The 15,309-nt window shown below is 39.4% G+C and overlaps 1 protein-coding gene and 1 pseudogene across 19 annotated transcripts in view; one reads left to right on the top strand and one right to left on the bottom strand.

The window, feature by feature from the left end:
- The window catches only part of KLHL32 (kelch like family member 32), a 254,933-nt gene that overhangs the window by 71,615 nt on the left and 168,009 nt on the right, over positions 1 to 15,309 (bottom strand). The gene's annotated exons all lie outside the window — the stretch shown is intronic.
- On the top strand, positions 7,534 to 7,642 carry LOC117804280 (annotated as a pseudogene).

Raw genomic sequence — 15,309 nt, 5'->3', positions numbered from 1 at the left:
TTTCAGCTGATATGGCTCACTAGGGGAAAGTCTACAGAGGGAAGGAGAAGGAAATGTAGTGCTCTTGGACCATTATTCCTAGGCAAACATGAACTGGGTTTTCATCTGGATAAAAAGGATCACAAAACTCTCTGAAGCACAGGATGACTTCATCTGAGAGTTTCATACAGAGTTTCTGTATTCATTTGACAAATGACTCCAAAAGGCAAGGCATATTTAGGGTCTTTCTAATTTTAGCTTTCTGAATGAAGAGAATATAGGAAATGAATTCACTTCCAGTATATACTAAATTGCATCTCTTGATGAATTACGTCATGAAGAGAAATGAAAGAAGAATGCCAGGTAAGCCTATCATTGCCAAGGAGACAGACACCATGAATGGCAGATGAGTGACACTCTCCAGCTGTTTTTCTAGAAACTACCATTTTTAAAAAATTTAAATAGGATACCAACCTGCTGAAAAAATGTTTCTCTGTATGGTAATCATGAGCAATAATCAAAGATATTGGAGAAGAAAAACATCACTCATCAATCACCAGGTCTCTGCCAGAAGCAGAGTTCGTTCCCATAGGCAACATCCTGGTTTTTTTCCGCCCTAATTTTAGAAATTTCAAGGGATGGGGTTCCAATTATTTCCCAGGGGAGATAATTCAACAATTTAATAAATGATATTCCATTCTTTGCCCACAGAGCTTTCAAAAGTTCTCAGGGATAAAGTCATCCCATTCAAGGTCATTTCTCATGCATCAGGTAAAGTTTTCTGAAACTTAATCTTTGATACTGCTCCTAATTTAATTGAGTAGTTCCAGCTGATATTGTTTTGCTCTGTAACAAATTTCTCAGCACCCTTACATCCTAATATTTCTGCATCTTTCATATGACTACTGCAGGAAACATAAGAGAAACATCAGATAAATACCCATGTCTCCATAGCCTCTTTTTATAGCATAGTGCTGCCCATTTAATTATTTTTCTCTTTCCTCATAAATCAGTTCTTCCTATGTCATAATCAATCTTCTAGCCCATCTCTTAACACTCTCCAGTTTATTTTTATTTTCTAGCAAACAGTGGCACTTACTGCATGAAAACCACACAGGCCACAACTAAGTTCTGCCTTTAAGAAAATCTCTAACAATTCAAACTGGCAAATCTCTAACAAATCAAACTGTGATCTATCACTGATTAATTTCTGACTTTCTGTCTACTATTAGGCCTATGTCAAATCTATCATGATGTTTCCCAATGTTTGATTTCCCCAATACTATGCATTACAGAATACTTTGTGCACGCACATTTAGTTCATATCCTCTGGGATAATTTTTATCTTATTTCTTGCCAATATTTCTAATTTCTCACAGATTTCATATAATCTGCACACTTTCATCATTTTAAATATTTTCAGACTATGCAAGTCATTCACAGTTGTTGGGTTTATCTTTTCTCCAGATCAAAGGTAAGTGTAATTTACAATTAACTGTTCTGCCACCAACCTCAAATCAATCTCAGCTAGAATTACTGTGATTTATAAATTTAAATCCAGTGCTTCCCAAACCTAACATGCACACAAATTAACCGGGGTTTCTGGTCAAGACGCAGATTCCGATTCAACAAGCAGGGAGAGAGAGACAGGGAGTTTGCATTTCTGACAATCTAAAAATGATGCATATGCTGCTGGTCCGTGGGCCACACTTTGAGTCAGAAGGTTCTAGAGATTCCTAATCATGAAACAATAAATCACTGCCTTATTAGAATAAATTAAGTCTGTTGTTTCAAAACTAAGGCTTAAATCAAATGAAGTCTAAGTAGGATGCTGTATTTAAAATATAGGGCATTTATGGCTTAGTATTAAACATACCAATCGTATATTTCTGATATAGTAACATAAAGGTAAGATCTTACTATGGGTGAGACAGCATATTTTGAGGTCTATAATGTCTATGAATCAACAACTGATTCTGATAGCAAAGAGTGAATCATATAAACACGCGGTGCAGTTCTGCTTTCACAATAATAAATAAATGTTAAGAGTGCAACAATGTGGATGGAGCTAAAGAGTATTCTGCTAAGCGAAACAAGTCAGTCAGGAAGACTAAATACTATATGATTCCACTCATACGTGGAATTTCAGAAACAAAACAAAAGAGCAAAGGGAAAAGAAGAGAGAGAGAGAGAGAGAGAGACAAACCAAGAAACAGACTCTTAACTATAGAGAACAACTGATGGTACCAGAGGAGGTGAGTGGGGGATGGGGGAAATAGGTGATGGGGATTAAGGAGGGCACTTGTTGCAATGAACACGGGATACTGTATGGAAGTGTTGAATCACTGCATTGTACACCTGAAACTAATATTATACTGTATGTGAGCTAACTGGAATTTCAATAAAAACTTAAAGAGTTATGGCACTCTGTTTTTACTTTCATAAAAATGTAAAAGAGGAAACCACTGAAAGCATGGATAACTCTTATTTATTCAAAAAATGAAAGAAATGGCAAAGAAATTTCAAAACAACAAGCTACCTCAAAATCGCTTCTACGCTGTGAACCCCACAGAACCATGCTGAATTAAGGGCAAAGTGGTAGAGGAAATCCTGGGGCCCATTAAAGGGGTTTAGAGAATACAGTAAGCAGGAGGCTGATTCATCACTGGGGCATCATGGAACCTAAAGACCACAGTTAGCTTTGTAGTGTATTTTGGTGCTTATGTTTGAAAACAATTACTCTGGGAACTGGCGGTTTTGAATGATACTGCACTGAGAAAGCATAATTGGGGAAGGCTAAAATCCTATTCTTTTTTTTTTTTTCTTTAAGATTATATTTATTTATTTGAGAGAGAGAGAGCACAGAGGGAGAGAGACAGGGAGAGGCAGACTCCCCACGGAGCAGGGAGCCTAATGGGTGGCTGGATCCCAGGACTCTGGGATCACGACCTGAGCCAAAGGCAGATGCTTAACCAACTAAGCCACCCAGGTGCCCCTGAAATCCTATTCTATCTTACTTATTCTTGCATACTGATACCTCCACCACTCTAAGTTCTAGCATACTTTAATTGGGAGAAAAACAGAGCAATTAGCAAAAGAAAAACGGAGCAATTAGCAAAAGTCTCACCTCCCACTTTTTTGGTGACAAAGCCAGCAAGAGTGGAAAAGAAATTAAGGCACTTAATTTGGGAAGGCACACAAAGTGTACCACCGGGCAAGACATTTCCTAAACCATCTGAAACACAAGGGACTATCATCTCTGAAGACTACAAGGGATCTCCCAAGCACCTTGCCTGACCTAATCTAGTTCATCTGACCCTGAAGAAGAATGGTTCCTTCCGAAGAGGAGCATTTGCTACAGCTTATCCCAACTTCAACTCATCTCATCCTCAGATCCTTGATAAGAACAGTGGCTGCACATAGTAGGCTATAAATATTTGCTTCATAAAGGGGAAATTATTTACAACGGTTCTTAGGCTATTTCTCACATTCCTCTTGAACAAACAATATCAATTCCTCTATATATTTGTCTACCTATCCCAGGTTTCGGTTTCCTATTATCACATCTTTGTGGCTTTCCTAGAAAGTCCTTATAAGCTCTCAGAATGTCACACGGCAGAACGTAGCATACTGAACTGACGTATGTAAGACCCTTGTTTTACTCTTTCATGTGATTGGTGTCAACCACCTCAACTTCAGATTCTTGGCAATGCAATGAATATCACAGTCTTTTAAGCCTCAAATAAATAATAAAATATAAGGCAAGAAGAAACTTTACAGAGTCCATTTGTTTCAAGCTTCCCAATTTTACAAACGGAAATCAAATCTAGACAAATTATCTCTCTTACATCAAGTCACGCAACTAATTCGTAGAAAAGCTGGAACTAAACCCCCAGTTTTTCAGACTCTTAGCTAGAGAACAAACGGAGGGCTGCTGGAGGGGAGGTGGGCAGGGAAGATGGGTTAAATCAGTGATGGGGAGTAAGGAGCACACTTGTGCTGAGCACCGGGTGTTGTATGCGAGTGATGAATCACTAAATTCTATACTAGAGACTAATATTACACTGTATGTTAACTCACTGGAATTTAAATAAAAATTTGAAACTATAAATAAACAAATAAATAAATAATAAAATTAAACAAATAGATACATAAAAATTAAGGCTGAAAAAAAAACTAAAAAAACCCCATAAAAATTTGAAACTATAAATAAACAAATAAATAAATAATAAAATTAAACAAATAGATACATAAAAATTAAGACTAAAAAAAAGCTAAAATTAAATTATACAATGTGTTTTTAAATTATACAGTTTTTAAATTATACAATGTGTTTTTCTATTGTATCACATCATCATTATTTTTCCATCAGTAATTATTTTAAGACAGAATCCAGGCAAACATAATTAAGTCCAAACATAACTTCTATATACTCTAAATTAGAAAAATAAAGTCTGTTTTTAAAGTATGTTTTGCTTGAAGATAGGTGGACAGTATTTTGCAATAAGCTTCATTTATGGATTACTTCAACATAAAAAGCATATATTTAATGCTTCTTAAAAATGCTTTTAATGCTCTTAAAGAGTGTGTAATTAAAGAACAAGTATTTAGGGTAAAAGGCATTCTTTGAGTCTTGAATTATTGTTGTACTTTTTCAGGGAATATATATTTTAATTCTAGGTCATTCCTTGTTAACTAAACCTGGCTCAAAAATATATAGAAAAGATAATCTTTTCCCTTTAGTTTTCTCAGTCTATCCCAACTGATTATCATTCTATGGAGTAGAATATATGACATAGATATAATCCTGCATATAATACCATATAATCCAAAATTCTACAAATTTTGCTCTAATTCAATTAAAATACATAATTTACTCAGGTGTGTCAGAAATATATCAATTATATGAACAAACATTACATTCCTAATATTGCAAATCCTAAAGTTGTGATCCAAATCCTTTATTGCTCAGACACAGACAGAAGCTGCCATTGTGAAATCTAAAATTCCTAATCCTTTGAAAGAAGCAGCTGTTTTTGAAGTCTAACTCTGCTTGTATATGTCTGCCCGTACGTATGTGCACTATCCAACATGACCCCCAAATCATGTCAAAACAATCAGAAATCTTACACTCACAGATTTCCTGGAAATATATGAATTCTAAAGTCATCCCAAATCCAAGAACACACATGAATGCACTCGTCCATACAAGGGCCTTTATGTCTTGCAAATGTATATAGAAGTGCCCTTTACAGAGGCAGTTCTCATCAGATGGGAGATCAAATCTTTTTAATCAACACTAAGAAAGGATAAAGCCCCTACCACATTGTCCAAAAGCAGTAACTATTTCTTTGTCCTGATTCACAAATACTTTTTTTCAGTTAAAAGGGATGTTCTTATCACAGCACTTATCAGCCAGAGCTAAGTAAGCAAGGGCTGATATTTTTGTCCACAGCCTTATTCTGCCCCCTTGGTCAGGGGCAGCTATAATCATTCTCCCATTTAAAACTTCGGTGGAGACAGCTTGGCTGAAGGGGAAAACCAACCCCCCCCCTTTTGCAGGAGCCCATGCTGTGCAGGCATGAGCGTCTATATCCTTGCCAGTCCTGTCATCCCACTGAGATAAGCCAGGGCACCAGTCTCCCCTCCATGCCCGAGAGGCAGCAGAAAATTCCACACTTCTGCAAATTCAGAAAGGGACAAAGGAAGGGCACAGGAGCAAATCAACGATCAACTGACATTCCTGAACCTCTGCCAGAGTCGGCAGTTCAAGAGCGCTTGGCCAAGGGGTGGGAAGCCATGGAAGCGTGTTTTTCTACACTGAGTGACAATGCATGCACACTGCTTCCTCTCCAAGCAGACTATCCAGCAAGCTCTCCATCTTCCAATCCGACACGTGTCTTCACAGGGATGGTGCGTTGACTACTATACACTGCATTAAAACACACTATTGCATGCATTATTTTATAATGCCTTAAATCTTAATAAACATAAACATAAAACTTGAGCAAGATACCCTTTTAATATTACGTACAATTTCTTTAGATCACAGGTGTGGACAGTTTGTCTAGTCTGAGCGAACAAGGTCACTCCTGTGTTAGAGTCTTACACTTGCTTTTCTCTCCACCTGGAATGCTCCTCTTGGAGATCTTTGCCAAAAGTTCTCTCCTCACTCATGGATCTGATGTGATCCACGCAGCCATGCGTTTTATACCCATACACACCTACCTTAGCACCGCCACGTAACACAGAAGCTCACTTTGTTAACGTGAGTCATGTAAAGTCTAAATAGTGACATATTAAACCAGAATAATGACTTACAGAGAGAGGAAAGTTCATGTTAATAAATAAATGCACCAAATTTTGTGGTCATATTCTCTTCTTTGAGACCAAATGAAAAATTTCTGTTCAAAAAGACAACATTCCCATAAAATCCTAAAGCACCAGCAACTAGGGACACGGGACTAGGGCATTTTTCTCTACCAGAACAATGAAAATGTTACCATGGAGGAATATTAAAAATTATAACAGTGCTCACTTGAGTGCTGTAATTAAAACCGTGTCAACATTTTGCTTGTAGAACAGATTGTTCAAGGAAGGCTGCACATTAACCATTACAGCTGATTACAGGCTTACAGAAGACACATAGGCTATTTCTTCCTCTAAGAAATAGATTTCAAGAGAATCAAATCTGATGAGCCCCCAGGTTCATATATTGTCAGAAAAAATACCTGACATATTATAAAAAGAATATTCAGCTTAGTACTTATGATAACACCTATTTTTTCATTGTTCATTTAAAACTTTATGTAGTTGAAGACTAACAAACGCTCTTATTTTCATCTTCAGCATAAAATGTGTGCCTGGTAATACCTGGTTTCTCTTCACANGTTTTATACCCATACACACCTACCTTAGCACCGCCACGTAACACAGAAGCTCACTTTGTTAACGTGAGTCATGTAAAGTCTAAATAGTGACATATTAAACCAGAATAATGACTTACAGAGAGAGGAAAGTTCATGTTAATAAATAAATGCACCAAATTTTGTGGTCATATTCTCTTCTTTGAGACCAAATGAAAAATTTCTGTTCAAAAAGACAACATTCCCATAAAATCCTAAAGCACCAGCAACTAGGGACACGGGACTAGGGCATTTTTCTCTACCAGAACAATGAAAATGTTACCATGGAGGAATATTAAAAATTATAACAGTGCTCACTTGAGTGCTGTAATTAAAACCGTGTCAACATTTTGCTTGTAGAACAGATTGTTCAAGGAAGGCTGCACATTAACCATTACAGCTGACTACAGGCTTAGAGAAGACACATAGGTTATTTCTTCCTCTAAGAAATAGATTTCAAGAGAATCAAATCTGATGAGCCCCCAGGTTCATCTATTGTCAGAAAAAATACCTGACATATTATAAAAAGAATATTCAGCTTAGTACTTATGATAACACCTATTCTTTCATTGTTCATTTAAAACTTTATGTAGTTGGAGACTAACAAACGCTCTTATTTTCATCTTCAGCATAAAATGTGTGCCTGGTAATACCTGGTTTCTCTTCACATCATATAAATCTTTTGCCTTTTACTAAAGATTATCATAAAGAGGAACAGTTATGAGTTTTTTTAGGGTTTTTAAAAATGCATATGATTTATATAGTTACTCTCAAAGGGCTCAGAAAAAGCTCTTGCTCTCTTTCTCTCCCCCATCCCTCCCTCTCTCTTCCTCCTCTATCTTTCTCTCTTGAGATGTGTGTACACACACACACACACACACACACGTATAAAGAAAGATAAAGAGATACAGAGACAGAGAACACATGATAAAGCAAATGAGGTAGTTTAAGAAATCAGCAAATCAGGGCGCCTGGGTGGCTCAGTCGGTCAAGCACCTGCCTTCAGCTCAGGTTATGATCCCAGGGTCCAGGATTGAGCCCCATGGCAGGCTCTCTGCTCAGTGGGGAGTCTGATTCTCCCTCTCCCTCTGCCCCTCCCCCTGCTCATGCTCTCTTTCTCTCTCTCTCAAATAAATAAAATCTTTAAAAACAAATACTATCTCAGAATGAGATTTTATATGTCAATGCAAATATTTTGCAAACTAGTCACATACATTTTTACCTAAGGACTGTCTTGAAACATACCATCCCCATATCCAGGGGCAAAAATAGATGGGAAAAATATCCCACACCACAGGGCAATAAATAGAACCAACATCACTTGTACCAATGATGCTGCAGGGAAAATGGAACCTACTCTTGGTCTCCTCATATGTTAGGAAAATACAGGAACGATTAGAAATCACTTCTTATACTTGCCCTCCAGCAATCTGATATTGGTCTCTGAGACAAAAAATAATACTCATATCCCTAATCCTCGATGGCATCAGAGTATTTACTTGACACTGGACTGATAACAATAAAAGAAGTAAAATCGTAGTGTCTACGTATTTATATATGATGTCCTTCTAATTATCAAAGGGACTTTGAATGTGGTCAGTGAGATATTAAGTTTACATTGTTAGAACAACACTGGAAAATGAAGGAAAGCCAACTTGGTCGACAGAATAAAACCCTTCTATTTCCCATCGGCAACAAGGACTAGGGTGACCCTACATGGGTCACATTTTGTATTACTTCCCAGCTACTGTATGCAAATGAGGAAGGATTCTCAGGGTGAAGTCAGCTGAAGTGGCCGGGAAAACGTGATGCTTTCTTTTACCACTAACTGGTATGTGCCCGTAGAGGTGAATGCAATACAGTGAAACAGGAGGCTGGATTTGATGTCAAAGACCTATTTCTGCAACTTAACTTATTTGGGCATTTATGAAAACCACTAGCATACTTAGCCTCAGCTCCAGCATCTGTAACGTGAGGATGATGTTAGTTACATCACGCGGGTCTCCAGAGGACTAACAGAGATAACGTGACAGTGCTTGGCAAACTACGATATTTAGACTATATACAGAATAAATATGATGGCAAGGTGTCACCAGAAAAAGGAACTAATCCTCAGTTCAATTATCCTTTTGAATTCATGATAAAGGCAGCCCATTCAGACTATTTTTGTATAACACAATATTCTGCAATATTGGTATAAATTTCAAGAAATTGCTGTAATTGATAAGAAATTTGCTACACAGTATTAAATACTTCACATGTTGTAAGGTGAGAATAAAAGCATGACAGATAATTTGTTGCAGATTACGAACTAGCCTTTATGATGAGTCTGTTTTCACAGAAATGGGCTCAGTAATTCTAACTCAGTAATTTGAGGCCTGTGGCTTTTTTAAATCCCAAATCAGAGAAGAATGAAAGGAAAAAGGGAAGGAAGGAAGGAAGGAAGGAAGGAAGGAAGGAAGGAAGGAAGGAAGGAAGGAAGGAAGGAAGGAAAGTGAGATATAAACACAAACCTAGTTATTTCTGCATAACACTCAGTGTATATTCACTTTCTTCACTTGGCTTGAGTCTCTCATTAAGAATACTTGAATTCATGTCCATAAGTCCCCTCAAATCTCAACTCAGTTCACTGGGTGGCAAGGAAAAAATATATATAAATTAAGCTATCAGGCTTGAGAAAACTGAAATAATGATTGATTGTCTGAGCTGATTACTTTTCTTTTTGTTTTGTTGCTCTGAGGCAAATGATATAACTTTGGATCTTTTCTTTTAGGTTTTTTTAATTCATCCATTCCTCAATTTCTTGTTCAGTGTCCATTATGTGCCAGGAACTTACTTACTTAGTGAGAAAGAAGATTCGAATCAGTTCACATATGTACGTTTTTATTTGCCAATCACTTCCAAGCTCTATTAATACCATAAAACTCAAGGCTTACTCTTGACCTCAAGTGTCTTAACGTATCCCTGTAAAATATACACATGGAATATTGGAATTAGGGGAAGAAAAATCCTGCAAATTTGGAATCCTGAAAATTCAGTCTATTGTAAGCAGATTTTCAGACACATGCAAAAACCATCTTTTAACGTTGCCATTTCCCTCATGGGTGTTTTAAATATTGCCGGTACATGTATATAAATTATATGGTTTTAAAAAAAGCTGCTTAATTTGTAAACATGCCCTGGAGCATCCTGAGAGCATCAAGCCTTTGAATATTTCTTTATGAACTGATTCAATAATAATGAACCAATAGCAGGTTCACTGGCACACATACTCCCCGCCTGAAATTAAACCTTGAACGACAAGAGGACTTCCTAGGCTAACGCAGCTGCCCCAAGTCACGGATATGGAGATAGTCAACTCACTCAAACAAAAGTTACTACGAAGGATTTAGATGTCCCCGAAGTATTTAAGCTGCATTTCAGGTTTTAACGTCGGCAGCCTCCAAATGAAAAGAACATTATCCTCAATGGTCACTTTCAATAGCAATTTAGAGCTACAGGGTGCAGGGACTGCAGTGGTGAACCCCCTAACTGAAGTGTATGACTAAACATTGTTGGGGGCCAGACTCTGCTATCAAGGGAACGGAGCTGATATGCTGGGGCTGGGGAGCCAGAGCCTATATTCTCAGTGAGCTGCAGAGAAGACACAGAAACACGATGCTGACCACTGACCACCGTCACTATGTGAATTTCAGCTTGGCTACTGATGTTTAGACAGAATATTTCACACTGCAGTCTCTAACAACTATGATGAAATGCACGCACTGGGGGGACAGTGAATCCTCTGTTCACCCCTTGAAACAACTCTGAGTATAATACACAAGTAATATTTTTATCAAAGAAGATACATTCTCCAAGCACGATTATCCTATATTCTTTGGCCAGGAGAAGTAGCTTAGAGAACCGATCTATAATAGTCATGCAAGGAAGACAGATGTGTGGAGAAACAGGAGAACCCATGGCTTGACAATCTAGGAGACTTGTGAGTGATAAAGGGACTGCAATGGATGAAGGAATGAGTATAAGGCAGTAGCCATTCTAGAGGCTGCCCTGAGAGAAAGCTGTGTTTCAGCCCCAGTGCCTGGCACCCAACAGGAAACCTGTAAGTGTTTGCTGAACATGAAATAGTGGGAATTGAGAGACTGCAACCTGGAGAAATTACAGATACCACACATCTGTGTAAGGTTCGAAGGAATAAGGAGTTTGAAGAGCAAGGGGAACTCTGAAGGTGGAGCTGGAGGAACTGAAGAGGAAAGAGAAACTGCCTCCAATGCCCAGTCCCAGCGCCGGGAGCAGAAGAAATGGCAGCACCGGCCAGGAGATGAAACGTGCGGCGTTCTGCAGGACCTCCTCGGGGACGTCACGGCCGAGGGGATGCAGTGTTGGTGCACTGAGCCAGCTGACAGCACAGCGGTGGGCATGCGGGAGGGCTCGTGAGGGCATAGGAAAAGCAGTCTGTCTGGGACGTTCGTTTTCCATGGTTAGATCGAAGGTACAACAGATTAGGGAACATAGAAACCCAGTCAGGCTTAACCCAAAAACAGCTTGAAATAATGAGCTACACTTCCTTTAGGAAGAAACAGTCTTTGCTTTAGTCCCATGAATTTGCAAACATAGTGAATCTACAAAATAAAATCACTTGTTGTCACAGAGGCTGTAAATTAATATTAAACTGAACCTCATTCTACTTTTTTAAGTACCAGAAACTATTGACTGATTTGACATTTCTCCCCTAATTACCTTTTAACTCACCATTACTTCAACAAAACAAGACATAACTAATCAATGATTTTACTAAGCATCCCTGAGGACTATTTTATCTGTGCTGTCCATACAGCTAAACAAAACTAATCACTTGTGGTCCAATATGGCAAAGAATCTGGTAAGACCGTGTGTGTGTGCGCGCGTGTCCTTCCAATCCTATTCTCATTTCTTTTTAAATAAATATTTTAAATAGCACTGTTGCTTAAATAAGGACCGCATTAAGACAGTAACTGAATTCAATGACTTAATTCATTTTTGGAGCCTCTTCAGGTGAGACTGAATTATCACTTAATGGCTCTCTTTACTATTCAAAAATGAATAGCTTACTTTAAAAAAAAACACACAAGAAATAAATAATGTGAAATAGAATACTTGAAGTGAAATTATTTTTTTAAAGATTTTTTATTTATTTATTTGACAAAGATAGACAGCCAGTGAGAGAGGGAACACCGCAGGGGGAGTGGGAGAGGAAGAAGCAGGCTCCCAGTGGAGAAGCCTGACGTGGGACTCGATCCTGCAACGCCGGGATCACGCCGAGCCAAAGGCAGACGCCCAAAGACTGTGCTACCCAGGCACCCCTTGAAGTGAAATTACAATCATTATGATGTTGTCACCTTAACATCTATAGACTTAATTGCTTTACAATTGACTTGACATGTGAGAAAAATGTCCACGGCGAGACAGAAATACGCTGCTGAACGTTCACCGGGGGGAAAGAAACTGAAGACAACACAAATGCAAACGCAGAACAATGAGGCTTGCTCTCCGGTGTCTAATCCAGGAGACCACTGTGTGCAGCCGGGAGACGGTAATCACAGGGTTTCTTTATTTTTTCTTTTGCTCTATTTTTCTTTTTAAAAGGTACGCAGCCAAGAGGGTTGTCGTGAGCCACATACTGTAAGTACCAGCATAATGAGGTGGCCGCCTATGTTTCCAACAGCATGAGATGCTGAACTGATACAAACTGATGGCTGCAACTTCTAATAGCCTCCTTACTACTGCAGACACACTTCTGTCTCCCTGCCTCCACGTCTNTGGCTGCAACTTCTAATAGCCTCCTTACTACTGCAGACACACTTCTGTCTCCCTGCCTCCACGTCTCCCCTACGCTTCCCAAGAAGGAGGCAAAAGGAGGAAGATGCTGGGGCGCCTGGGTGGCACAGCGGCTAAGCATCTGCCTTCCGCTCGGGGCGTGATCCCGGCGTTATGGGATCGAGCCCCACATCAGGCTCCTCTGCTATGAGCCTGCTTCTTCCTCTCCCTCTCCCCCTGCTCGTGTTCCCTCTCTTGCTGGCTGTCTCTATCTCTGTCGAATAAACAAATAAAATCTTTAAAAAAAAAAAAAANTCTGCTATGAGCCTGCTTCTTCCTCTCCCTCTCCCCCTGCTCGTGTTCCCTCTCTTGCTGGCTGTCTCTATCCCTGTCGAATAAACATATAAAATCTTTAAAAAAAAAAAAAAGGGAGGAAGAAGCTGTGCTTGGAAACAGGAATTCAACACATTGTTGGGAGACATGCTAGTGAGGGAACCGTCAGGAGAACAGAAGCTCCACTTCCACGAACGCGCCCATTTGAATTTCCTGGGCTGGCTGGTTAGTGTCAGAAACGGCGCAGAACCACGGCGTGGGCTGCTGCATTAGCAAACTGGCCCAAGTATCTGTCGTTTACACTTCCCCACTGCACAATCGGGATGGAAACATTTGCTCTATTGGAAGGCAGTGATAAGGATGGATTTTTAAAGTTTCCATTTTTAAGTGAAAATGAAAGAAAAATGCTCTTCTAGATGTGTTTTGCCTTTGAGCTCCATTTGAAAAAAAAAAAAAAAAAAGGCAGAGAAAGCCGCTGTGAAGGTCACCGAGTAAAAGAACTTCCTCAGGGCACAGAATAAATTAAATCCCAAGGAAAAAATAAAATGTGATTTCCAGAGTGTGAGGCACAAACTCCAAATGACAATGATTGACAGCCAAACTATATCCGTGCAATATCCAAGACCGCACGTTCTCATTTACCTCAGTGTAGCCAGCAAGCGCCCATTAAACATCCGTCTGATGCCCAAATTAACCTTCTTGGCAAACTGAAAGAGGCACAAACTATCATAATCAACCTTTCATTATCACAGCAGCCTCTAGTTAAAGGGTCAGAATAATTGTGCCATCAGAGCCTTGATTGTTTTCAATCAACAGACGGCTGGAGTGACAGCTCGGTGATGGAGGGGTCTGATGAAACCGCACCAGGCCTAATCAGAGCAGATGAAAGGAAGGCATGATTGGTGCAAATGAACAGTCGTGCCTCTCCTTTTCATTTACAATCTGAAATTACTCTTAAATTTGTGGGGGTTTTTTCCCTCCCTTATGAGCACCACTGAAAGAATGTTTGACTTATTATGAGTTCTGACAGTGCAGAGTTATAAAACACAGGTAGGGTTATCAGCTGAGGCTTTAAGTGGGTATTCAGCATAATTCTAACAAATTCACTCTTGAAAAGCACAAAATGACTAAAAAGGCTCCCAATGACCTAACCTCTCAGCGCTGTTTGATTAACAGACCCATTTATTCCGCTGGCATTCGAAATGATGAGAAGATAAAACCGAGGGCAGAAATACCCTGTGAATGTTTTCTCTCAACCCACTGCTCTGTTTGCTTCCGTACTAGGTCCTCTGCCCCAAATCCTTCCTAGCCTCGAAGAACACCACATTCAAGGCTCAAAAGCACTCACCCGTCAGAGGATATGTGTCAAATACGGGTTGTTTTTGGCTGAGAACATGAAGCTATGCTGGGAACCACAAGAGTAGGAAAGGGGCTGGAATACACCAACCCTAATGCTGGTATCCCAGAGTATTTGGGGAAAAGGAATAAGAAATTCTGTGATAGGCGAGGCTAAACTTGTCCTAAAAGGAATTTGGAGAAAACCGAAACACTATAAAACTGCATTTACATAGCAGTTACTGTTTGTTTGTTTTTTTAAAGATTTTATTTATTTATTAGAGAGAGAGAACATGAGCAGGGGGAAGGGCAGAGGGAGAAGGAGAAGCAGGCTCGCTGCTGAGCAGGGAGCCTGACATGGGGCTTGATCCCAGCACCCTGAGACCATGACCTGAGCCGAGGGCAGTCGCTTAACCGACTGAGCCACCCAGGCGCCCCTACATAGCAGTTATTGTTAACAAACTACAGACATTAACATCCTTAAAAAATTTAATGACGAATGGAATATACACTTGGAGTGGCAAAAATAAGCTTCTAACTTCTATTTTTTGTCTTGAGTCTTGAGATCAACCAGCCAATTCTGAGAGTATTAGGATTCAGGACAGTACTGCAACACAAAGGAAAGCCTTTTAGCTGCAAAGATAAATATGCATCTAATTTCCGTGTGTGTGTCTACCTGCAAGTGTACGTATGGTGTGAACCCCGCCTGCACGTGTGGAAGAGACGGGGGATGGGGTGGCTGCTGGCTCAAGATTCAGCATAGTTTTTAATCTCTCCACTCAAAATTTTTACACAAAATTTAGGCCATTTTAATTGCTAGATTGTGAGTTGGAATGATGGCATAGGGGCATGTAATTAACAAAATAAAGAGTTATTAAACACAGCCTGAAATTTTCCATGCGATATTTAGCAAAATTCATTCCCTCGTATCTAGACCTCCTTTATGAGTCAACGGATCACC

Source organism: Ailuropoda melanoleuca, chromosome 10 (genome assembly GCF_002007445.2).
Source record: "Ailuropoda melanoleuca isolate Jingjing chromosome 10, ASM200744v2, whole genome shotgun sequence".
NCBI lineage: Eukaryota > Metazoa > Chordata > Mammalia > Carnivora > Ursidae > Ailuropoda > Ailuropoda melanoleuca.
Note: the sequence above shows the minus strand (reverse complement) of the source record. Positions and strands in the feature narration are given on the sequence as shown.